This window comes from Bubalus bubalis, chromosome 11, assembly GCF_019923935.1.
Source record: "Bubalus bubalis isolate 160015118507 breed Murrah chromosome 11, NDDB_SH_1, whole genome shotgun sequence".
NCBI lineage: Eukaryota > Metazoa > Chordata > Mammalia > Artiodactyla > Bovidae > Bubalus > Bubalus bubalis.
Genome location: NC_059167.1, coordinates 95,027,018 through 95,054,312, shown reverse-complemented (window position 1 = coordinate 95,054,312; position 27,295 = coordinate 95,027,018). Strand labels below are relative to the sequence as shown.

Here is a 27,295-nt window from a genome sequence, read left to right as displayed (position 1 = left end):
CCAACCTAAATGATGCTGTAACCAGTTTCGGTTTAGTAAACCATGCTTGAATTAAAATGTTAATAGGTTTTTTCAAAACTTTGTTTGTGAGACCAGTGCAACATAAAAATAATGTTGACTTCATATCTGAAGTAGGAAATAATTTGTCTTATTTTAGAAAGTTGGAGAATTTGCTTATTCTCTTTCTTGGGAAATGTTACTCAAATAGGATATACCTAATGTGAAGTTCAGATTGGCTTTCATTTCTTGTTGTTAAATTTTTTATTTTCTAATTTAGATTTTTTTTTTTCCCTTAATTTTAGTGTGGTACAGATTGACTTTTGATGCCAGACCTTCCTTTGTTGGCATAGAGTCTTAGAAAGCCAGGAATTCTCAAGGGTTGCTTTTCTTTCCACTTGGACTGGTATTCTTTCATGGGGGGGCAGGCATTCTTCTGTTGATTGAAGCTCTCTGGAAATGACTGCCTAAGATTCTTGCATCCTGTAAGATGCATTTCGATTGCCAGATTTCTTTCCGAATGCCTTCCTGGCGCTGCTGAACCCCTGAACCATCAGAGCTGGCCCTGACTTTGGCTGTGGCCTTGAAGCAGGCCAAAGACTAATAGAGTTTTGCCAAGAAAATGCACTGGTCATAGCAAACACCCTCTTCCAACAACACAAGAGAAGACTCTGTACATGGACATCACCAGGTGGTCAACACCGAAATCAGATTGATTATATTCTTTGCAGCCAAAGATGAAGAAGCTCTATACAGTCAGCAAAAACAAGACCAGGAGCTGACTGTGGCTCAGACCATGAATTCCTTATTGCCAAATTCAGACTGAAATTGAAGAAAGTGGGGAAAACCACTAGACCATTCAGGTATGATCTAAATCAAATCCCTCATGATTATACAGTGGAAGTGAGAAATAGATTTAAGGGCCTAGATCTGATAGATAGAGTGCCTGATGAACTATGGAATGAGGTTCGTGACATTGTACAGGACACAGGGATCAAGACCATCCCCATGGAAAAGAAATGCAAAAAAGCAAAATGGCTGTCTGGGGAGGCCTTACAAATAGCTGTGAAAAGAAGAGAAGTGAAAAACAAAGGAGAAAAGGAAAGATATAAGCATCTGAATGCAGAGTTCCAAAGAATAGCAAGAAGAGATAAGAAAGCCTTCCTCAGCGATCAGTGCCAAGAAATAGAGGAAAACAACAGAATGGGAAAGACTAGGGATCTCTTCAAGAAAATCAGAGATACCAAAGGAACATTTCATGCAAAGATGGGCTCGATAAAGGACAGAAATGGTATGGACCTAACAGAAGCAGAAGATATTAAGAAAAGATGGCAAGAATACACAGAAGAACTGTACAAAAAAGATCTTCATGACCCAGATAATCACGATGGTGTGATCACTCACCTAGAGCCAGACATCCTGGAATGTGAAGTCAAGTGGGCCTTAGAAAGCATCACTACAAACAAAGCTAGTGGAGGTGATGGAATTCCAGTTGAGCTATTCCAAATCCTGAAAGATGATGCTGTGAAAGTGCTACACTCAATATGCCAGCAAATTTGGAAAAGTCAGCAGTGGCCACAGGACTGGAAAAGGTCAGTTTTCATTCCAATCCCAAAGAAAGGCAATGCCAAAGAATGCTCAAACTACTGCACAATTGCACTCATCTCACACACTAGTAAAGTAATGCTCAAAATTCTCCAAGCCAGGCTTCAGCAATACATGAACCGTGAACTTCCTGATGTTCAAGCTGGTTTTACAAAAGGCAGAGGAACCAGAGATAAAATTGCCAACATCCGTTGGATCATGGAAAAAGCAAGAGAGTTCCAGAAAAGCATCTATTTCTGCTTTATTGACTATGCCAAAGCCTTTGACTGTGTGGATCACAATAAACTGTGGAAAATTCTGAAAGAGATGGGAATACCAGACCACCTGATCTGCCTCTTGAGAAATTTGTATGCCGGTCAGGAAGCAACAGTTAGAACTGGACATGGAACAACAGATTGGTTCCAAATAGGAAAAGGAGTACGTCAAGGCTGTATATTGTCACCCTGTTTATTTAACTTATATGCAGAGTACATCATGAGAAATGCTGGACTGGAAGAAACACAAGCTGGAATCAAGATTGCCGGGAGAAATATCAATAACCTCAGATATGCAGATGACACCACCCTTATGGCAGAAAGTGAAGAGGAACTCAAAAGCCTCTTGATGAAAGTGAAAGTGGAGAGTGAAAAAGCTGGCTTAAAGCTCAACATTCAGAAAACGAAGATCATGGTGTCCGGTCCCATCACTTCATGGGAAATAGATGGGGAAGCAGTGGAAACAGTGTCAGACTTTATTTTTGGGGGCTCCCAAATCACTGCAGATGGTGACTGCAGCCATGAAATTAAAAGACGCTTACTCCTTGGAAGGAAAGTTATGACCAACCTAGATAGCATATTCAAAAATAGAGACATTACTTTGCCCACAAAGGTTCGTCTCTGTCAAGGCTATGGTTTTTCCTGTGGTCATGTATGGATGCGAGAGTTGGACTGTGAAGAAAGCTGAGCACCGAAAAATTGATGGTTTTGAACTGTGGTGTTGGAGAAGACTCTTGAGAGTCCCTTGGACTGCAAGGAGATCCAACCAGTCCATTCTGAAGGAGATCAGCCCTGGGGTTTCTTTGGAAGGAATGATGCTGAAGCTGAAACTCCAGTACTTTGGCCACCTCATGCGAAGAGTTGACTCATTGGAAAAGAGTCTGATGCTGGGAGGGATTGGGGGCAGGAGGAGAAGGGGACGACAGAGGATGAGATGGCTGGGTGGCATCACTGACTTGATGGACATGAGTCTGGGTGAACTCCGGGAGTTGGTGATGGACAGGCAGGCCTGGCGTGCTGTGATTTATGGGGTCGCAAAGAGTCAGACACGACTGAGCGACTGAACTGAACTGAACTGAACTTGACTTTTAGAGCATGGAGTGCTGGCAGAGGAGTGGGCCTCACCAAAATCACGTCAGGATGATGTTCAGGCATTAGGCCAACTCTGTCCTGCCCACCATTGCATTCCCCCGGCCTTCTGCCGCTGTCTTCCCTTTGACAAGCCTTATTCTGGTGATGCAGGGCAGGCTCGGCTGAGTGCCTCTGAAGTGAGCGAGGGCCAGGGAGCTAGTTACTGTCTGTCTCGGCTGTTTGGGTTGCCCGCCCCTGAAGTCCTTTGCCATCCTAATCTTTGTTACCACTACTGTTCTACCACCACTCTCCCACCATTTGTGTGCTACTCTGGGTCATCAACATTTAAAGGCTGAAATTATCAAGACTCAGAGCTAAGCTTTATTCTCTCCTCAGTCTGTACTTTCTCACTGTGGTATGAATGGATGTGGGTGCGATTTCCTGACGACTCTTCAAATGTAAATCTCTGGCCCAGGCCACTTCTCGGTCCTGGATCTGTCACTGGTCAGCATTCTGGATTTCTGTGTACTATTTCAAATGTTCAGATCTAAACGCATGACTTTGTAACAACTCCCAACTAAAACCTTTACTCCAACAGCAAAATCACAGGTTTGGTCTCCTCTGTCTTATCTTCATCTTCCCAGTGGCATTAGAGGTAAAGAACCTACGCCAGTGCAGGACATAGGAGACTTGTGTTCAATCCCCAGGTTGGGGAGGTCCCCCGGAGTAGGAAATGGCAGCCCATCCCGGGATTCTGGCACATGAATTGTGCGATCATCCACTCAACACACAGCACAGGAGCTCCCAACTCTCTGCCTCCCTCCCCCTCTCTCTTCAGTAGCATCCACGTTTCATCAGTTCTGACTGTTAAATCTCTGTCCTTAAGATGGTTCTGAAAAACCCATTGTGATCTGACTCTTGCCTCCCTCCCTCATCTCCAGCACCTCCTCTTTCCCCCAGCCATACTGGTCTTTTCTGTCCCTTGGATGGACCCATCCCACCTTAGAGCCCTCACATAAACCCCCAGTTGCTAAAGTGCCCTCTTTCTGGCTACTGCCCACCATCCTTTCATGTTAAGGGCCATATCCTTAGAGCAACCTTCCCTTGATACTCATATGAGGTCCTTCTCCGTCGTGTGAATTCTTAGGGTCTGCATGGCTCTCTCAGAAGAGCTGTACTTCATCAAAATAAGGACTGTGTCATTGCTCAAAGTACATGCTCAGTGGCTAGAGCAAGACCCAGCTCAAGGTAATCACTTGACAAGTGTTTGGTTTGTGAATGAATGAATGCATGGTATGGTGTCAATCAGTTTACATATGTCACCTCATTTAGTCCTCAAAACAGTGCTCAAACAGCTTGAGGAGTTTACCAAGGCCACTCTGGACACAAGGCACAGTGGGGAGTCACCCCAGGGTTGGAGGGGTCACCCAAGTACAAGCTCTTTGTGCTCCCATCATTGGCTTTCTTAAGGAGGAACCTGTAGGTGCTGCTGTTATATTTCATTAATAATACATTTGTGATGATAAAAGGAGAAAGGAGCAGGGCTTTTTCTCATAAAAGTAACTGAATAGGGAGGGAGAGGGTTGAAGAGTTTGCATTTTATAGGTGCTGATTTCCTTAGGGTAATTTCGTTTAAAAAAAAATATATATATATATATCCTATTAAATAATAAACTTGGGAAACTGTAGAATTATATCAGCATATTTTGTTGTCAAGCCTCTAAGTGACATTCCAGATTCATCTTCTTCACTTCCTCCGCAGTCTGTCCTCCAGACTCACACAGGTTTATTCCTGACCTCTGGGCTTGTAACTTTTGATCAAACTGCTTTGAATTCCTTTCTTCTGCGCTGTTTTGGTTTTTTAGACTCTATTTGGTCACTCAGGAAATGTTCACAGACCAGCATTATATTCCGAGCCCTGTACTGGACCCAACTTTGTTCATCCCTTGTAAACACGTCCTTACCCTTGCTCCTCTGTCCAGCAACTCCACGCTTTGACCAGAACCTGCTATTAGTTATGTAGTGAGGTTCTGAGACGCACACGTGCAGATCCTTAGTATTTGTTAAACGTGAAGTAAGCAGAAGCCCAGGCGCTGTGCTAGGCTGACAAGTTTAAGAATAGACACACTCAGTGTCTTGGAGTCTGTTTATACTGCCAGCAACCAGGCATAAGCGGGCAGATAACTAGGGTGAAGTCAGAAAGTGTCCAAAGTTTTCTGTGATCCACCAAAATGCTGTAGGTTTTCAAGTTCCTAGACACCTCTGAGGTCTTTATTCATTCTTAGCCCTAAGAAAATAAACTAAGAGACCTCGTGTTCGGGGAGGAGGAAGGATTAGTTTATTTCCTCTTTCTCAATCTCTCTCTCACTCTCATCTTCACCCCTTGTCTAAGTACATCTAGCTCACTGTCAGGAAGTTCCTTGTTCCCAACATGTGAAAGCATTTAGCACTTGTGCTTAGTCGTCCAGTTGTGTCCGACTCTGTGACCCCATGAACTGTAGCCTGCCAGGCTCCTCTATCCATGGAAATCTCCAGGCAAGAATACGTGGGTAGCCATTCTTTTCTCCAGAGGGTCTTCCCAACCCAGGAATTGAACCTGAGTCTCCTGCATTGCAGGCAGATTCTGAGCCACCAGGGAAGCCCCAGGCATGATCCAATAAAAAAAATAATAATAATAAGCTGGACTTGTCACAAAGAGTCAGACACGACTGAGTGAGCATGGAATTAACATTAAAAGTTTCTACTTTGCAACAGACAGTGGCAAGAGTGAGAAAACAAGCCATAGACCTGGAGAAACTGTTTGCAAAAGACATGTCTGATAAAGGACTGTCATCCAAAATATGCAAAGAACTTTTAAAACCCAATGATAAGAAAAAAATATTTTAAAGGCCAAGGAGCTTAATAGACACCTCATCAAAGAAAATATGTAGATAGCAAATCAACATATAGACAGATATCCCACATTATGTGTTATTAGGGAATTACAAATTACAACAAGGAGATACCACTGCATACCTATAACAAAGGCCAGAATGTGGAACACTGACACCCCAAATGCTGGCAAGAAAGTGAAGCTTCGGAAACTCCATTCATTGCTCTTGGGAGTTAAAATGGTTCAGCCACTTTGAAAGACAGATTGACAGTTTCTTACAAAACTAAGCATACTTTTACCTTACAACCCAGCGGTTCCACTCCTTGGTATTCCCTAAAGGAGCTAACAACTTATGTCTACACAAAAATCTGCACAGTGATATTTACAGAGCTTTTTTTATAATGACCAAAACTTGGAAGCCACCGAGATGTCCTACAGTAGGGGGATGTAGAAAGTGTGGTCTTTCCAGCTAAAAAGAAATTAGCTATCAAGTCATGAGATGACATGGAAGAAACTTAAGTACATATTACTAAGTGAAAGAAACCAATCTGGAAAGTCTGGATGCTGTGTAATTCCAACTATATGACATTCTGGTGAAGTCAAAACTCTGGAGGCAGTAAAAAGATCAGTGGTTGCCAGGGGGTGGGGCAGGGGCGGAGAGATGGAGCACAGAGGATTTTTAGGGCAGTGAAAATATGTCCTATGATACTATAATGGTGGATATATGTCATTATACATTTATCCAAACCCATAGAATGTACAATACCAAGAGTGAACCCTAAAGTTCAACTGTGGATTTTTGATGATAATGATGTGTCAACATAGGATTATTTTTCTTAAAAAACTTTTTATTTTGTGTTGGGGTATAGCCAGTTAACAATGTTGTGATGGTTTCAGGTGAACAGCAAAGGGACTCAGCCATATATGTATATATATAAGTGCATCCATCGCCCCCAAATTCCCCTCCCATCCAGACTGCCATATAACATTGAGCCGAGTTCCCTGTGCTATACAGAAGGTCCTTGCTGATTATCCATTTTAAATATAGCAGTGTGTACAGGCAAACATAAGTTTTCAACAGGGTTATTGATCCTAACAAGTGTACCACTCTGGTGGGGGAATGTTGGTAACGGGGGAGACTGCATGTGTTGGGACAGAAGACCAATAGGAAATCTGTGCCATCTGTGAAGCTAATACTGCTCCAAAATAGTCTGTTTTTTAAAATGTAGACAATATGAGTATGCAGTAACAGCACTTACGTTGCTCTTTCTATCAGGCACTGTTCTGGGCTCTTTATATATATATTAGTTAATTCTAATAAAAACCTAATGATCTCCATTTCACAGATAAGGAAACAGGAGGAGAGATGTTTGATAACTTGCTAATGTAACTGTTGAGCGGTAGGCTGTCAAACCCAGGGATTCTGGGGCCAGAGCTGTGCTGTAAATCACCCTGATAAGCTGTATTGTACATACATAATTTGTAAATTAATGTACTAAGGATACTTTTACTAGTATTAGTATGTGATCCAGAAAATTTAGAGACCGTTGTTTGAAGAGATCAGATGCAGAATAAATAGTCACCTTTCTTCATTGCTGCTGATAAGCATTGCTAAACAATGGGGTTTGCCTGTGAACAGGATTTGGGGAGGAGATAGCCTCTTCTTTTGTAGAAGAAGGGTCTTAACCTTTATTGGATTATTATATAGAGAGGTAGGGAGGAGAATGGAAGGAAAAAACAGGTTCTATTATACATGTAAGATATTATCAAAATAAACCTTGGATGTGTCTGGTTTTTGAGAAATCGCACACGGGTCCAAACCAACCCAGAGAGGGAATGAAGGAAGAATGGCACAGCATACAAGGGCAGGGGCACCCTTGGCACCAGTTTGTGTTAAGATGGAAACAGGTTGGGAATTGAAGAAAGGGAAGCCTGCACAGTGTGCTGATACAGGGGTGGACTTCTGAGTTCCTCCAACAGCTTACAGACAGAGTCCTGGAACTGCAAGAAGACCAAGTGGGATGCATACAAATTCATAGGAAAAAAACTAAAAGCTTAGTAGTTATATGGACAAAGAACAGGCCAGAAAATGGGCCAGTTAACTGAAAATTAATAAGCTTCCAACATGCTTAGACCTACAAAATGACATCAAACCAGCAAGATGCCTTTTGTACCTGTTAATTTATTAAAACAAACTGTAAACACAGAAGCAGAAAGCCTCCGCCTACCCCTCTGATCCCCTTGCGGTTGTGGGGAACTCTTGGTAAACAGTTTGTGTGTGTGTGTATAGATGTATATACACACGTGTGTGTGTTAGTCGCTCAGTTGTGTCCAACTCTTTGCAACCCCATGGACTGTAGCTCACCAGGCTCCGTTGTCCATGGGATTCTCCAGGCAAGAATACTGGAGTGGGCTGCCATTTCCTTCTCATATGTATTTTAAAATATATATATTATATGTATAATGCCTTAATGTATCTCTTTAAATTCTCTTTACACTCTTTTACAGAAAGAATCTCAGATTCAATAAATGCCACATGCTTGTCTTAGCATAATATTGACCATATTTAATCTAGCCGGGCAGACATCACCAATGACTATATATTAACACCAGAAAATGTATAGGATTATAATGTTGAGTGAGAAAAGTGAAGTGAAGTCGCTCAGTTGTGTCCAACTCTTTGCGACCCCATGAACTGTAGCCTACCAGGCTCTTCCGTCCATGGGATTCTCCAGGCAAGAATACTGGAGTGGGGTGCCACTGCCTTCTCCAGGGGATCTTCCCAACCTAGGGATTGAACTCGGGTCTCCCGCATTCCAGGCAGACGCTTTAACCGCTGAGCCACCAGGGAAAAACAGAATATAATTGCACCTTATCAACTACCTCTCTTGTCACCTGGTGTTGAAATTCCTTGTCCTTACTTGACCGTCTTTCTGCTTAGACTTCAGAATGCCAAGTGCAGAGATGGGCTGATTCATACTACAGTACATGAGAATTGTATCCATAGTGCTTAAAATTATGGGAAATGGTATTTGGAGAGCTCTGTTTTTTACATTGAAGAGATTTACATTATTAATTATGTAGCTCTACCTGATTGAATTTTTTTAATCTTTATTTTTATTTATTTGGCTACACTGGGTCTTGATAGCACCATATGGGATCTAGTTCCCTGACCAGGGATTGAATTTGGGTCCCCTGCATTGGGAGTGCAGATCTTAGCCAATGGACCAGCAGGGAAGGCCCTGATTGAATGATAAATGAAATTTTAAAAAATTAAAAAAAATTTTTTTTCCCAATGTAGTGTAGGTAACTGCGATTAAATGCCCACCTTGAATGAATGTATAGAGATGATTGGTTTGTCCTTCTTTTATAGAAATGCTTGGGGCAAAAGCATAATACATTTCAGACCCTCCCTAGGGTGCTTTGGAGATGCATTCTTCTGATTCTCATTCCCATTGTCTGTCCAAGTTAGAAAGACAAACTATTTAAAGACAGAAACTTTAGTGGAACATGGCCATTAGTCAAAAAATTTGCTGTTAATGCATACAGTCTTGAATCCTACCCTGAGATACTTACTATGACATCCACAACACAGAGAATGTAAGACAGGTTCAAAGAATAGAACTCACTCTTTGTGCAAGGCTTTTGTGTCATCAAAGGAAAACTTACAAATTTCTAGGCACCCCTGGAGCTTCCTGTTCCCATCTCTTCTCCCTGCTGAGCAAGCACATGCTAACCTTTCTTTTCTAGAATCTAACTTTCCATTCTATGACATCAAACCCTTTTAATTACTCTTGACTGGTGACCTTTAAGAGATAACTTGGGCTTCTTGGTGTCAGTCTCTAAAGAAACCAAACTCTAAGGTGTGTGATATCATCTATTAAATTAGGGAAAAGGTTCATTAAAGCTACGATGAGTCTGGGATGCTTCTCTACTATTATAACATGAACTGAGGGTGTGGTGATTCACAGATTTTTAGACTCACCAAGAGTCTATAAATCATAATTTTCAGTGAAAAGTGTTTTTTGTAATGACTGTACTGTTTTGCCTTTAATAGCTATCTACTATGTATATAAAATATTACCTTTGAACTTTTATAGCCTTGTTGCTGTTCAGTCATGCCCAGTCATGTCCAACTCTTTGCGACCCCGTGGACTGCAGCATGCCAGGCTTCCCTGGCGTCCTTCACCATTTCCTGGAGTTTGCCCGAGTTCATTTACTTTGCATCAGTGATGCCGTCCAGCCATCTCATAGCCTTAGTTACTTCATAGTCTTGGCTAGTTTTAATGCTCCTTCGTTGGTAGAAAATTTATACAGAGATCATGAAATATTTAAAGTTACTGCTTATTGAGTGCTTCCTCTGTATCAGGCACTGTTTAAACATATTTAGATATATTATCTCAGTCCTTATAGCAGTCCTTTGAGGAGCATGGTATTGTTCCCAAAACACCAGGGTTTAAGAATCCCGGAGTTTCCAGAGATTAGCTTGCTCAAGATCAGAGCAGACAGGGAAGGCTCTGCTGCTCAGGTCTGTCTGCCATCGAAGCATCACTCTTAATAAGGTGATGGTCTGCAATAGAAGAAAACTCTAACTCCAGTACTTTGGCCACCTCATGCGAAGAGTTGACTCATTGGAAAAGACTCTGATGCTGGGAGGGATTGGGGGCAAGAGGAAAAGGGGACGACAGAGGATGAGATGGCTGGATGGCATCACTGACTCGATGGACGTGAGTCTGAGTGAACTCGGGAGTTGGTGATGGACAGGGAGGCCTGGTGTGCTGCGATTCATGGGGTTGCAAAGAGTCGGACACCACTGAGCAACTGATCTGATCTGATCTGATTAAAGCACTTGCATTAGTGAGCATATGTAATGTGGAGATTCTAGGAGTTACTTACACAGTAGATTTGTGATACTCAAGTTCATTAACTTTCCATCTTTCAAAGAATCCACGGAGTTATTAACTGCATAGTGAAAGTTAGTGAAAGCTGTTGGGCAACTTGGCCTTGAAAATAGCTAAGCCTGCAAAGGTTACATATTCTAGCTAGATGGCATTTTGGAAAAAGCAAAACTATGGAGACAGTGAGCTCAGTGTTGCCAAGGGCTCGGGGGAGGGAGGGTGGATTTTGAGGGCAGCGAAACTATTCTGTATGGTGTTGTTAGTAGAGAATATATGGAGAAAAATTATACATTCTGTGGTTGGTGTTCAGTCACTAAGTCGCATCCAACTCTTTGTGACCTCATGGACCATAACACTCCACTCTCCTCTGTCCTTCACTATCTCCCAGAGTTTTCTCAGATCCGTGTCCATAGAGTTGGTGATGCTATCCAACCATCTCATCCTCTGTCGCTCCCTTCTCCTCCTGCCCTCAATCTTTCTCAGCATCAGAGTCTTCTCCAATGAGTCGGCTCTTCACATCAGGTGGCCAAAGTATTGGAGCTTCAGCTTCAGCATCAGTCCTTCTGATGAGTATTCAGGGTTGATTTCCTTTAGGTTGACTGGTTTAATCTCTTTGTGTTATACATTTATCAAAACTCATAAAATGTGCAACACCAAGAGTGAACCCTAATGTAAACTGTGGACTTGAGTTAATAATGATGTCTCAATGTAGGCTCATCAAATGTAGTAAACGTGCCACTGTAACACAAAATGTTAATAATAGGGGGAACTAGGAGGCGGGGTGGGAAATCTCTGTACTATTCCCTTAATTTTCCTTTGAACCTGAAACTGCTCTTCAAAATTGTCTTTTTTTTTTTAAAGGTAATCCTCAAGACTTTCCCTCCAATTTCAGGATTTTCTCCATTTTTAAAATTACTGACCCAAGTGCTAAAACATCAGTCATACTTCACATTCCAGTGTCTTTCACCCCTTTGACTAGCTCTGTGGATGAGCTTTTCCATGTATACTTTCTCTGTCTTTGTCCAACTGCTGCTATGCTAGCTGCTTACACTTGGTGCCCCCACTCTCAGCCTGTCCCACCTGCTGCCTGCTGCCATGAGATGAATCTTCCAGAAACACTGCCCTGATCGTATCCCTCCCCGGGCCCCACACCTTTTTCTGTGTGCCTGCTCCATCTCACTTTCCCCATCATCTGCATGAGGAGCCTGTGGACCGTGAAGTCCTGTTAGAAGCCGTTGTTTCTTGAAGTCAACAGGGAGCTCTGTCAGCACGCTGTAATGTTTTGTTGACACTGTTCTCATGGTCCGGTATTCCACACTGCGTTGTACTTGCCTTTCTCCCCACACAATCGGACCACATGACGTGATGGTAAAGACAATGTTTTCCCTCCACCAGTTTGCAAGTCTCTGTCGTGCTTTGAATACAATAGGCCCTGGAAGAATGCATTCAGCTGAACTCCGTGTATCTATGTTTCCAGTCTCTTTATCCAGAGCCCCACTGTTAGGAGTAATGAAAGAGAAGCCCATTGCCCATGTGATAGGCATGTGAATTACAGTAAAACAGCTGTTTCTGACATGAGAGTGTTGTACTGGTATTGGATCAGTGACAGATTTATTTGGGGTTTATAGCCACTTTCTTGGCTGCTCTAGTATGTCTTGAATAAAGAGTTTTGATTGGCATTAGCAATTTTTAATCAGTACATTTTGAACCAAAAGCCCAGATGCTTTTCCAAAAGAAACCCTTGTTGCACAATAAATGAATACCTTTGCTATCTTTCCTATTAGAATATTAAAGATGGTATTTAAACAATGCTGTAATAACTATTTTCATTCTTTGAGAACTAAGGAATCTTGTGGCTTTGCCAAGTAATTCTTCTATCGATAAAACCTAATTTTTTTTTAACCTCTTGTGGCTTAATTCCAGTAAAAGATTTTCAACTGAGTGAAAATCAATAGTCTATACCTCCTAGGTCTTTTTCTTTATCACAAGTAAAAGGTTATTGTTTTGCCCCTAAGTCATGTCTGATTCTTGCAACCACATGGACTATAGCCTGCCAGGCTCCAATGTCCATGGGATTTCCCAGGCAACAATACTGGAGGGGGTTGCCATTTCCTTCCCCAGGGGATCTTCCAGATCCAGGGATTGAACCTGTGTCTCCTTCATTGCTGGCAGATTCTTTACCACTGAGCCACCAAGGAAGAGTGAGCTAGAAGAGCTTATTAGTAGCTCAGTTATTGCCTCACTATTTGAGTTCAGCTTGAAGAATCTTGGCTTGAGGGCAGAGGTGAGAGGGAGATAAAGAAGTAGGCATTTATAGGACCAGATTTGTGTCTTATTTGCTTTCCAGATTGTTTAAGCAAAGCACATTTCAGCAAGTTAAATTTCAACTTGAGAGTTGTCCAGATGTTAGATGGCAGGACTCCAAAGAATGAATGTGCTGTGCTTTTAGAAAAATGGTCTTATTTTGTTTTGTTTTGTTTAAAAATAAAGGTCAAGAGAGATATCAGCAGGAAAGTCAGAACAAGAAGTGGATTTAGAGATAGAAATGTTCCCATTGAGGAACAAGAAGGGATAATCTTTTCAAAAGGAGATACAGTTTAATAGGATGTAGGAAATGGACTTAAGATTTTAGTTGACTATAAACTCAGTGTAAATCAATAATGAAATTGGGCTGCCAAAAAGTTACCAAAATGTTAGGTTGTCTTATTATATGTTTTATTGTCTTGAGGAAATAAAGGGTTAGGTTGTTAGGGTTTCAGGTGCTACATATTTTTTAGGCTATTGTGTTTGTTTGACTCTCCAAAATCATAACTTTAACAAAAAAAGTAGCTTAAGATGTTTGTCTCTCATTAAATTTAAGGTCTACATTGGATTCTAGTTAATTAAAAGTTATTTTGTAATTCTCTAGGATGATAGAAATACAAATTGCAGAAACAGTATTGGGGAAGGAAGGACATGAGTGAGATGGGAAGTTGTCCATAGCATTCTCAGTGCTTTGAAATAGTGCAGAAAGTAGCCATGGAAGATGTTGAGTGTTTGACATCTGTAAACTAGATCTTAGAACATTTACAAATGGACTTCCTTCACAAGTGACGTTTCTCTATAGAGAAGAAAATTATGCGATCACTTCTGTTTGTCCACGTTGCCTTCCCGAGAAGAATTGCTCTCTTACCTTGAAAATATTGTTTTCACTGCCAGAAAATACTATATTTTAAAAATAGACAAGAATGCTTCCATTTGTAAATCCTTTTTTTTTTTTTCTTAAAAAAGGAGAAAAAATACAAGGACTTCTCTGGTGGTCCAGTGGTTAAGACTCTGCCCTTTGACTGCAGGAGGCAGGTTCCATCCCTGGTCAGGTCCCACACATGCCACTTGGCATGCCTATGCCCTTTCCCATAGAGAGACAGGTGAGATAATGGCTCCTTTCTCTGTAAATGTGGGATTTCTGAGCGAAGAGGGAACAGTTGGTAAGATAGCTGGTCAAGAAAATGGCAGCCGGGGTGAGAGATGGGAGGGAGGTTCACGACAGAGTGACATGAATTTGCCCATGGCTGATTTGTGCTGATGTGTGGTAGAAACCAAACCAATGTGGTAAAGCACCTATCCTTCAGTTAAAAATAGTAAATTTTAAGGAGAGAAAATGGCAGCCAAAGGCCAAGGAAAGATGATGGTTTCATCAGTTGTGTCTGACTCTTTGTGACCCCATGGACTGTAGCCCACCCGGCTCCTCTGTCCATGGGATTCTCCAGGCAAGAGTACTGGAATGGGTTGCCATCCCCTTCTCCAGGAGATCTTCCCAACCCAGGAATCCAACCTGGGTCTCCCGCATGGCAGACAGATTCTTTACCATCTGAGCCACCAGGGAAGACTAAGTAATGGTGGTCAGACATGATTTCAGTGGTCTGTTTAATCTATCAAGGACGATACAATAAGTTTTTCCCCTGAGGCAGGTTAATGCTTGAAGGATATAGGAAATACGTTAGAGATATCATATGCCTTTATTCCAGAATATTTCTTTATTTCACATATCACTGAATGCATGCACAGATATGCTGCAGTCATGAGATGTGATTTCAGGGAGGTAAATACACACACTCACATATTCCTTCTGAATTTGCTTACTGTTACCCCAAATATAGTTCCTTCTAACTGGAGTCATCTTTTCATTTCATAATTACAAGATTAAACTTGTAAACGGCAGTAATGGACTTACCTGGTTTTACACTCTAATAACTCTTTCTCAGTGATCAGTGCAAAGAAATAGAGGGAAAAAATAGAATGGGAAAGACTGGAGATCTCTTCAAAAAAAATTGGAGATACCATGGGAACATTTCATGCAAAGATGGGCACACTAAAGGACGGAAATGGTATGCACCTAACAGAAGCAAAAGAGGTGGCAAAAATACACAGAAGAACTGTACAAAAAAGATCTTAATGACTCAGATAATCACAATGTTGTGATCACTCACCTAGAACCAGACATCCTGGAATGCGAGGTCAAGTGGGCCTTAGGAAGCGTCACTACAAACAAAGCTAGTGGACGTGATGGAATTCCAGTTGAGCTATTTCAAATCCTAAAAGATGATGCTGTGAAAGTGCTGCACTCAATATGCCAGCAAATTTGGAAGACTCAGCAGTGGCTGCAGGACTGGAAAAGGTCAGTTTTCATTCCAATCCCAAAGAAAGGCAATGCCAAAGAATGTTCAAACTATCGTACAATTGTACTCATCTCACATGCTAGCAAAAGTAATGCTCAAAATCCTCCAAGCCAGGCTTTAACATACATGAACCGTGAACTTCCAGATGTTCAAGCTGGTTTTAGAAAAGGCAGAGGAACCAACACCCATTGGATCATCGAAAAAGCAAGAGTTCCAGAAAAGCATCTACTTCTGCTTTATTGACTACGCTGAACCCTTTGACTGTATGGATCACAACAAACTGTGAAAAATTCTGAAAGAGATGGGAATACCAAACCACCTGACCTGCCCCCTGAGAAATCTGTATGCAGTTCAAGAAGCAACAGTTAGATCTTCTGGACATGGAACAACAGATTGGTTCCAGATTGGGAAAGGAGTACATCAAGGCTGTTTATTGTCACCCTGCTTATTTAACTTATATACAGAGTACATCATGAGAAATGCTGGGCTGGATGAAGCACAAGCTGGAATCAAGATTGCCAGGAGAAATATTAGTAACCTCAGATATGCAGATGATGCCACCCTTATGCAGATGATGCCACCCTTATGGTGAAGAAGAACTAAAGAACCTCTTGATGAAAGTGAAAGAGGAGAGTGAAAAAGTTGGCTTAAAATTCAACAAGTCTGAAAACTAAGATCATGGCATCCGGTCCCATCACTTCATGGCAAATGGATGGGGAAACAATGGAAACAGTGACAGACTTTATCATTTTGGGCTCCAAAATCACTGCAGATGGTGACTGCAGCCATGTAATTAAACGATGCTTGCTCCTTGGAAGAAAAGTTTTGAACAACCTAAACAGCATATTAAAAAGCAAAGACATTACTTTGTCAACAAAAGTCCATCTAGTCAAAGCTATGGTTTTCCAGTAGTCATGTATGGATGTGATAGATGGACTGTAAAGAAAGCTGAATGCCGAAGAATTGATGCTTTTGAACTGTGGTGTTAGAGAAGACTCTTGAGAGTCTCTTGGACTTCAGGGAGATCCAAACAGTCCATCCTAAAGGAAATCAGCCCTGAAGATTCATTGGAAGGACTGATGCTGAAGCTGAAACTCCAATACTTTGGCCACATGATGCGAAGAACTGACTCATTGGAAAAGACCCTGATGCTGGGCATGATTGAAGGCAGGAGGATACAGGGACGACAGAGGATGAGATGATTGGATGGCATCACTGACTCAATGGACATGGATTTGAGTAAGCTCTGGGAATTGGTGATGGACATGCAAGCCTGGCGTGCTTGTAGTCCATGGGGTCGTAAAGAGTTGGAGTGACTGAGCAACTGAACTGACAGTCTAATCTGTTATAAGGAGATTAGATGCTTGCTCCGTGGAAGGAAAGGCTTCATTTCTTTTTACTTCACTGGAGACATTCAGGATTGGGGAAAGAGAGTTGGGTAGCGAAAATCAGAAGTTATACCTATTGTTTACTGAATTGTGTGATTACAAAATTGTTCCTCAACTGGAAAACAGGCTGTTGTGAGGGTTAAATTGAAAGCTTCTAGCTTTATTGTAGAAATTCATCACTAAAATGTTAGTGCTGCACACATGGAAGAAAGGACATAACTAAGGAGAGTTTTGCATTTCGACTTAGACAACCATTCACCTGCTGATTCTTAGTATTCTTTGGGCAGAGGCGATTTGCCCAAACTCATCTTGAATTTGTTAGCTACCTACCAAAAAATATTAGTGGAGTTGGTGGAACCCCAGAAGAAATTCGCTTAGAATATCTCCATCTGTTTCTCAGTTTTTAGGAGAATAATATAAGTTCTTTGGGAGAGTTTTTAAATTTTGCACTTGAATTTAGTTAACCAGAATGACAGTTGGGTCCAATGTGAATTTTAGTAAATTAAAATAATTGAGTTTCAAGTTTTTGATTTACACATGTCTAAACCTTTGTAAAGCAGGAAATTCCTATTAGGAATTTATTATTTTACTTAGGATCTACTCACATACCAGAGGACATAAGATATTGTCTACTAGCCCAATAAACCTGTTTATTATCTCTAATTTATATACATTAAAATTCACTTTTGTAGTGTAAAGTTCTATAAGTTTTAACAGTTGTGTATATTTGTGTAATCACCACCATGATAAGGATACAGAACGGTTATATCACCCCCCAAAAGTCTCCCTTGTACTCCTCCTTTGTAATCAAGCCTTCTCCCTACTCCTAACTGTTGACAAGCACTGATCCATAGTTTTGCTTTTTCCAGGACACCATGTGAATGGAATCATAAAGTAGTAACTTTCAGAGACTGGCTTTTACTTTGAGATTCACTGATGTTGTGTGTATTGATGGCTCATGCCTTTGTTGCTGAGAAGTACTCCACCGTAGGGAGGTACCACAGTTTGGGGAACACGTGAGATATCTTTGGTTGTTGGCATTATGAATAGTGCTGCTATAAACACTCATGTACAGAGTTTTGTGTGAATGTAAGCTTTTTATTTCTCTATTATTATAAGAGCATGTAAGAGTGAGATTGCTGGGGCATATGGAAAGCAGCTGCTACATAATTTTCCAGGGTGTACCATTTTGCATCCCCACCAGCAATGTATGACAATTCTGGTTCTTCTGCCTCTTCCTTAGCACTTGATATTGTCAATTTCTTGTTGTTTTGTTGTGCTTTTGTTTTAGCCATTCAAATGGCTGAGTGGTAGTAAGTTGATGTGGTTTATTATTTTGTGTTTTCCTGACGGCTAATCTTATTACATGCTCTTTGCTTCAGTATCTTTTGCCCATGTTAACCATTAGGCTTCTTGTTGAGTTTTGTGACTTCTTTATACATTTTGATACAGTCCTTTGTTGGACATATGATCAACAAAATTTTTTGAGTCAGTAGCTTATCTTTCCACCCTCTTTAACAGAGTCATAAGCTTTTTAATTTTGATGAAGTCCAGTTTATTAATTTTTCTCATGTTATGTTTGTGTTTCAGTGTCCTACCTAAAAACTCTTTGCCTAACCCAAGGTCACAGAGATGCTCTTTGTGTTTTTTTTCCTAATAGTTTTATACTTTGATGTTTTAAGTCTGTGATACATTTTGAGTTAATCTTTGTATAAAATTAAAGTTCATGTTGAGGTTCATTTGTTTGGGTGTGGATTTCCAGTTGTTCTACCACCATTTGTTGGAAAGGCTACCCTTTTCCCATTGAATTGCCTTTGTGCTTCTGTCAAAATTCAGTTGATCCTATTCGCATGCCTTTGCTTCTGAATTATACTCAGTTCCATTGATCTGTGTGTCTATCCTTCTGCTAATATTACAGAAAGTCTTGACATTGGGTAATCTGAGTCCCCTAGCTTTCTTTTTTTTTTTCAAAATTGTTTTACTACTTGAACCCCCTTTCCTTTCCATATAAAGTTTATTATTGGCTTGTCTATACTTCTAAAAAAATCCTGAAATTTTGATGGGGCTTATGTTAGATCAATAGATCAGTTTGATAATTGATGTCTTGACTATATTAAGTCTTCCGGTCTCTGAACGTGAAAGGTCTCTATCCATTTATCTAGGTTGTCTTTGGGTTCTTTCCTCAGTGTTTTGCAGTTCTTACCTATTTTTAAAGTAGAAGCATTCGTTGATTCTGATGCCCCTTTTTTAGGCATTTTTAAATCTTTCTTACTAATAAATTTTTTAATCCAATTTTCCTTTGCTACAGTAGTAACACCAGGAGATTCAATCATTAGTCCAGATTTCCATCTTACTTAGTGCTGGACCTGAGCCCTTAATGATAGAATGTCCTCTTCAATAGCACAGAGCCCGTGTGTAACCAATTGTATCAATCAAACCCACTTCTCCTAAGTCACAACACAGCAGACAGTGAGCTCATGCCACTATATCCTATTTCACTCCTCTTCATTTAATGTTGCAGTTTCTATCTTTGGGGAAAAGCAGGCAAAATCTAATTTGTAATGGTTAGGACTAGTTGTCCACTTAAACAATAGAAAACTGAGTCATAAATTCTGTCTTCATAAGACTCCTCCATACTTTTGGAAAATGACTCATTTTTAGGCAGCGTCTGCCATAGATAGTTGCCAGAAAATGATCTAACTTGGATAAGCTGGATGCTTTGCACAAGTTTCAGGGCCCCTGTAGAGAGAGCACTGAGAACCAGAGACCATCATATGCATGTCTGTGCGCCCAGGGTCATCAGGCCGTCAGCACAAGTCAGTGGAGCGTTTGGAATGTTCTGATTCAGTTTTCTCAAACATTGCTTCAGAATCACCTGGAGAGCTTATTGAAATACAGATTGTTGTGTCCCACCCCCAGAGTTTATGTTTCAGTAAGTCTGGGATGGGCTGGAGAATTTACATTTCTAACAAGTTCCAGGAATTACGAAAGCTGTTAGTTTGGGGAGCACTCTGAAAATCATTCTTCTGGATTATCTTGTCTGAGTCACTCAAAAGAATTGATGATTTTTAAAAACACAGCTGACTGAATCTCCCTGAGATGTTACATGTTTACAATGACATCATTCTCCCATGTGATGGCATGGGTTTGTTGGGCTATTTATGGGAACGGAAACTTTTCCACTTAGGAGCTTCCTCTGTTGCAAACGCAGAGGGAAGAGAGAAGGCTGTGGCCTGTCATGTTCTACTCTCTCCTTTGGTCAACGCAGGATGGGACAGAACCTTTGAAATTTAACAGATGGTTGGATGGCATGGATGGTTGGATGACTCAATGGATATGAGTTTGACCAAACTCAGGGAGATAGTGAAGGACAGGGAAGCCTGGCTGCAGTTCATGGGGTTGCAAAGAATCAGACATAACTTAGTGACTGAACAATACTTTAAGAGTCAGTCTCAGGTGCTTTTGCCAGTAGGAGGAGTTTGAATTTGTTCATTTGACTTAGTCAAAGAATGTTATGCTAAATTTTGTAGGTTGAAAGTTTGGATGTAGGGGAAAGAATGTTATGCTAAATTTTGTAGGTTGAAAGTTTGGATGTAGGGGAAAGAATTCATCAGTATTCAGAAGGAATTTGCAAGGTAAACCTGTGGTTCATTCTAAAATGTTTATCATTGACTGAAAGATTGACTCCTGTATCCCTTGATAGAGCATTGATAGTAGGGTAGAATGGAAAGATCAGTCATTAACCAAGGAAATCTGCGTTCCTAGTGCCTTGGATATCAGTAAACTGGCCTTGAATAAGACGTTTAACGTTTCTGAGTGTTTAGTCAGGAAACAGGAGTTTGGGGGATAAGTGACCTTTTAAGTTCCTGTCTGACCTTGAGGTTTTATGTTTTTTGGTTCCTATTTACATCCAACTTACATAAATGATGCCATTTTTTTCTTACTACTGTCCATCCCCATTATAAACTGCATGCCTTTCTGAGAACTGTGTAATACCCTGATATCAAAAGGAGAAGAAATGTAATTAGCAAACTCATGAATTTCCTTTCAGTATTAATTTTCAAAGGAAGGGATAGTTGAACCATACTCTATGCTCTGCTCATTCGAGATCTTATATCAAATGTTTGCAACCTGTCTTGAAATAGAGAATTTGCACGTCTTTCTAAAAAGCATACACTTTTGTCTGCAGATGTCAAATAGACTAGACACAGCTGAAAAAGGGATGAAACTGTAGCTTGTTGCAAGTATAATACATGGAAGGAGTTTCTAATCACTTACTGTCCAATCAGCTCTGCAATAATAGCTCAGCTTTCATCACCAAGCCCTGAATAGAGTGGGAGAGTCACCAGCAGTCTAGTCCAGAACCTACTTTTTCTAAAGTGGTTTGAAGACAAAAAAAGTTCATCTAGTAAATAGTGAAGAGCTCCTGCTTAGTAACTGCATTTCTTTTAATTGGCTTAAATTGGGATAATTAGGAGCAAACAAAGTTGGGGCAAAGATTCAGGGTTTTAGAGACTTGTTGCATACATCCTGATTCAGGTGATTATACCTCCAGTGTGCATATCTACTTGCTTTTTGAGGCAGACAAGATTAGATAGATCTGAGTGCTCTTTGCTTAATGATTTTTTTATGTATAGTTTTAAGAAATCTTTAACTCAAGCAGGACCCTGCACACCATACTATCGTTTTAGGAATCTATAAATCAGGGGGCACAGCTCTGAGGTAGGTGTGGGCCTTGTTGGGTCACTTACTGGGCTGGAGGGTAAGGCACAGGACAGCCCACTCTCAGATTCACCTGCAAGTCCAGCAGAATTCTGGCCTTGATAATGTAGGGAATCAGTCTTTGGAATTGGATGAAATAAAAGCACCTTAGCTAAAAGCCTGCCTCCCAGTCTGCACCTGACTTCCTGTGACTTTATACTATGTGTCCTAAACGTTTTTTTAAAAAATTCACGGAAGTTGGGCTAATTCGTAAGTCTTTTCATAATAATCCAGGGCTCCTGCGAGGGCTTCTGTTCTCCAATGGCACCCTGTTTGGGGGAATTGATTAATACCAATCCGATGACATATAAACGACAGCTCTGTGATTATGGAAAAGCAGAAATGAAGGCAGTGTCGACCAGTCAAGCCCACGTGTCTGGGCAGAAAAGAGGCCACAGTTTCTCACTCTGCTTGTAATGCAGAACCACAAAGAATCTCTTTGTTAATAATCAGAAAATGCAGTTCAACTAGCTAGAGGAAGATATGATATCATGGCCCAGTTGAATCAGCTATGAAATACTTTTTATTAAAAAGATTCTTTACCCTTATAGCCGTAGCGCTCACATTCTTGTGGGTATTGAATGGAAAATTCACTTGAAAAGACAGTTAACAGAAATGGCCTCGTTGAAGAGGTAGGGACAGTTTTACAGTATAAGACTCACTATTAAAAGCGTGAGATACGTTAGTTATTCTTTCCGCCTCATCTTCTCGGGTCTTGCGGTAACATCAGGACGATGCCATCCTGTGATTGCACACCAGCCCATCACAAATGCATGCCCCGTGCCAGCACACTCAGTGAGGGAGCGCTCACTTCCTGTGCCTTATTTTCATCGAGGAAACCCATGTCTGTCCATTATGCGTGTGAGTCTGGCATCTTGAGTGCATTCCCGTGAGACTGCCCCGAAGTCTGGATTTGGGGGAGAACTGTGTCTTTCTCTGCATTTTCAGTAATGAGAGAGATGTTACCTGATCCTCAGAGAATCTTGGCGGCAGTCTAACAGCCATCTCTGGATTCGTTTACTGTTGTTTCATAAGACTGCCTTTTTTTTTCTTTGTTTTAACCAATTGTTTCATTGTTTGCTAATGGAAATGGTTTCGTGCTAGCAGGCAATTGTTAGGCAGTTCTAGGATTTCTGATACATGTGTCATTCTTCATGGCAGATGAATGATGCGTTGGCTTTTGGCCCATCATACTTAAAGTTGATTTGAGACTAAAACTTTGGAGCCATGAAAATTTATAAGTATACGTACTCCTTAATAGCAGACAGTGTCTTAGTTGATTTACTGGTGGAATCTTCAATGAAAGATTTTTTAAAAGAATTCTATGTGTGATACGGGGTGGTGGTGAGCATTTTAAGATAGTCTGGGAAAGGAGAGAATCAGAGAAGAAAAGCATGTGAGGCAGGCTGGGTAGGAAAATTAAGAGAGATATAGGCTCTGGGGTAAGAGAAGGGGTTCTTGGGGTTTCTGTCTGCCAGGAGCTCCTTTAGCAGTCAGAGAAGTCTATCAAAGTCTATGGAACTCCTATCATAATTGTTTTACATAAGACGCATAGGACTGCAAAGGAAGCCAACTGTATTGAAAAGCAGTTATGAAAATATCTGAGAAAAGAAATGTGTGATAGGCTAGTATGTGCTTCTTTACTAATGTATAAAAAAACTCTAGGGTCTAATGACCAGTGTAATTTTTAAGTTATGAGCATAAATAACATTTTTTAATTGACAGCAACTGTATGGAAAATATATTTATTGGTGACAAAGTCAGGTTCTGCCAGCAACTATTGTGGTGGGTTGCTTTTATTCATAATTGAAAAGTTTTAGTCACTCAGTGGTGTCCAACTCTTTGTAACCCCATGGACTGGGGCCCGCCAGGCTTCTCTGTGGAATTCTCCAGGCAAGAATACTGGAGTGGGTAGCCATTCCCTTTTCCAGGGGATCTTCCCAACCCAGGGATTGAACCCAGGTCTCCTGCATTGCAGGCAGATTCTTCACCATCTGAACCAACAGAGCAGTCCATAATTCATAACTGAAGGAAAATATTAAATTTCAAGTGGAAGTGGACACAAAGTGAAATGTAATTATTTTCCTGTCCCAGTCTCTAGAGAGAAGCCTGTGAATCTCAGGTTAAAGTCCTCCTGATGAGAGGGACTTGGCTTAGATATTAATTTGGCCATTTACTGGCCATGTGACCTTGACCAAGTTCACCTTATACGGTGTGTTTCCTCATCTATAAAGGGTGGATGTACCTACTTTGAGTTACTGGAAGGTTTCAGAAGAGCCTGACTAGCCCAGTTCCTTGTGGAAACAGGGTGACTTGAAGCATGTTGCTTCCTCTAACTGGCTTTCTTTTAGCAGTTGTATTATGAACTTACTGCATCTGCTGACAGACTAAGGCAGACTTTCCACTAGGGAAGAACGCTGGAGACCAGATTTTATAGAGAACAAAAGACTCCTTTTACCTTTAGTTTTCCTTAAGGGTTCTTGAACCTTAAGGGGTGGGTTATGGTATAATGTGAGGGAGAGAAAGCATTATAAAATATGTGAGAAGGATCTGAATAGGAAATATCCTCCTTGCCTTGTAATCTGAAGCCTTTCCTTGCAAAGAGATGGCTTTGGGCTGGTTGTAAAGATTTCAACTAGAAGTAGTCTTGCCTCCCAGGGCTTCCCTTCCGGTGGCTCAGCAGTAAAAGAATCCGCCTGCATTGCAGGAGATGCAGGAGACTCGGATTCGATCCCTGGATTTAGAAGATCCCTGGGAGGAGGGAACAGCAACCCACTCTGGTATTCTTGCCTGGGAAATCCCATGGACAGAAGAGCCTGGCAGGCTACAGTTCATGGGGTCGCAAAGAGTCAGACAAAGAGCAACCAAGCACACACACCCACACACACACCCACACACACCCACCCTTGCCTCCCAGCCCATTTGGGCACCAGTGGGTCCCCTCATGATTAATCTCCTGAGGATACGAGCATGTCTTGGCTGCTTCTAGAAAGGGGAGTGTCTATCACATTCTTGGGTCACACACTCTACACCTACAGAGCCCCCCAGTCTGGTCACACTATTATATTCTGGTTTTATGCATAAGGGCTTCTCTGATAGCTCAGTTGGTAAAGAATCCACCTGCAATGCAGGAGACTCCGGTTCGATTCTTGGGTTGGGAAGATCCGCTGGAGAAGGGATAGGCTACCCACCCCAGTATTCTTGGGCTTCCCTTGTGGCTCAGCTAGTAAAGAATCCATCTGCAATGCGGGAGACCTGGGTTTGATCCCTGGGTTGGGAAGATCTGGAGAAGGGAGCAGCTACCCACTCTGGTATTCTGGCCTGGAGAATTCCATGGACTATATAGTCCATGGGGTCGCAAAGAGTAGGACACGACTGAGTGACTTAAACTTTTCATTCATAAGATATGGTCTAGCTTTATTACTTGACTTGAGGGGGAGCTCAGAATGGTGGGATGCCGGTTCTGAATGACTGTTTTCTTAAGCAAATGTGCTTCCAGGGCACACAGGTGAGTAGCTTCGCTGGCAGCCGCAAGCTGGCGTGTGCACCACACCGCGTAAGCATCCATTTTCTCTGATGGCTTTGAAGGCAGGAGACTGTAGTGTTTGATCCCTCCCTTCGAGTGAGGCGTGAGGTCTGTGGGGCAAGGCCGTTTGAGTTTTCCTGTCCCTTGGGTAATACTAACACCCCATTTAAATTCTCCTTTTCATCAAAACCAGATTCGTCATCTCCCTTATTTCCCAGTGTCTGGCCAAGATAGTGATCTTTATGAAAACAAACTGGCAGTAACTCAAGCCAGATAAGAGGGGAGAGCTTCGCCCTGGCAGAAGGAAGCTGTTAATGGGAACAGACAGAGACAATGTCTCAACAGCTCTGAGAAGGTGGGCTCTTGCTTGTCTCATGGGCGCATCCTGCCTCCTGGGGGCGGCTGGGATCAGGAGAGCCAGGGGACCTGAAGCCCTCCCCACCCCGCCGCGGACCCTGCTCACCCTGGGCACCCACAGTCCACCTCTCCGGCTCGTCTGTGACCTTCCTGATGCAGAAGCAGGAGTGGGGTAGAAACAGCAAATGCTGTCAGCTTTACCTGGGGTGATGAGAAACACAAGGTGTGCAGTTTAGGGGCAATTGGCAAATGTATTGTCCATAGGCTACTAATTTTCAACATAGAGTAATTTATTAAATCACCAAGCCAAACACCCTAATTTTCATGATAGCCTCTGAAGGTATAAATAGAACCCTAGGAGGCTTCTGTGCATTGGCCATTGTGGTGGTCATTTATTGTTATTGACTGGTTTTCTGGCTTCCTATGGGTAGTTAGCATTATGGGCAAGGGAAGGAAGGAAGTAGCTTATCTGTATTCACCACAGGTCACATCTTGGCTGCTTGCAGTGTTTTACTCTTGTCTCGTGTTACTCTACACTTCAGGGTACCTAAGCTCGTGCTTTATCATCTAGCAGCTTGCTAACTCACCTCCTCGTCTCATGGTTTTTCCTCCTCGTCAGAAGGAAGATAGTGTATTCCTTAAAGGCTGCTTCCATAATGTCATTCTCTTGTTTAAAAACCTTCTGTTTGCTTCCCTATCAAGTCTCGGGTTCACTGGCCTCAGGTGAAGCCCTTTTATCTTAAGTCACCTCGTTCTCTGATCACTAGTGTGGATCACTGGCCTCAAAATGTGGTTTTTGTTTTTTTAATTGTCAGGTATCCCTTGTTCTATCCTATGCTTTCACTTGGGGGATTCTCTCTCAGCCAAATTCTGTCCATTCTCCCAGACTTGGTTCTGTTTTTCTTCTTCCTGCCTGGAGCATGAGATCTTGGCTCACATCCTTCACCAGCATCCTTGTATCCTTCTCTCACTGCTTCTCCCACACGTTGGGATTATTTGGTAGATTTGGTGTTACATTGGTCTTGAGTTTTTTCACTTACGGTTTGTTTTCCCTGCAAGTTAACGCTCCTCAACAGAGTGGACTCTGCTTTACTTACTTTATGTATAACAATTCCTAGCAACTCACCAGCACACAGTAAGCGTTCACAAAGTATTTAGAAACAGACAAAAGATGCAGCAAGTCAGACATTCTGTAGGAGGCGACGGAGCCTTGATGTGGTCACCAGCATTAGGTGTATCTGTTTTGCAGAACCAGAAACTCAGTTTTTCCCTACTGTATTTCGCATTGATCCAGGCTCAGGGAACTGATTCATAAAAATCAAGCCCAAGACTGTTCTATACATCGGTGTCTCTTTTGCTGTCTCGTACATAGGGTTATTGTTACCATCTGGGACGACCCAGAGGGATGGAATGGGGAGGGAGGAGGGAGGAGGGTTCAGGATGGGGAACACATGTAAACCTGTGGCGGATTCATTTTGATATTTGGCAAATCTAATACAGTTATGTAAAGTTTAAAAATAAAATAAAAAAAAAAATAAATAAAAATAAAAACTTCACTAAAGTTAAAAAAAAAAAAAAAAAAAAAAAAAAATCAAGCCCAAGTTAATGATCGCCCATTCATTCACAGTGAGACTCCTATCTTCTGGGCAGCTGGAGTGTCTGTCAGCTGCTCGGCACATTCTTCTCCTTGGGGCAAGGTTTCCAGAAGGTTGTTGTAGGGTTGTGGATGGCCAGGATAACGTGTTTGAAGCAACTCTGAGACCCTGGCTTACGCTCTCTAGACTCAAGGGATACTGTGCCATGGTTTTGCTCTTCATTTTCCTGTCTTCTATAGAAGATTCTTTGCTTTTAAAAATTGAAGGCCTGATCTGCAGACTTGGGAGTGAAAACTGGACAGTGACATTCTCA

At 41.6% G+C, this 27,295-nt stretch overlaps 1 protein-coding gene and 1 long non-coding RNA gene across 2 annotated transcripts in view; one reads left to right on the top strand and one right to left on the bottom strand.

Annotated features, from left to right (window-relative positions):
* The window catches only part of IQGAP2 (IQ motif containing GTPase activating protein 2), a 306,733-nt gene that overhangs the window by 92,896 nt on the left and 186,542 nt on the right, over positions 1–27,295 (top strand). The gene's annotated exons all lie outside the window — the stretch shown is intronic.
* LOC123328250 lies at positions 25,008–26,084 on the bottom strand. Its single transcript, XR_006543075.2, has 3 exons — positions 25,975–26,084; positions 25,494–25,588; positions 25,008–25,140 (listed from the first exon to the last, which is right to left on the bottom strand). It is a non-coding gene; the product is annotated as an uncharacterized LOC123328250 (long non-coding RNA).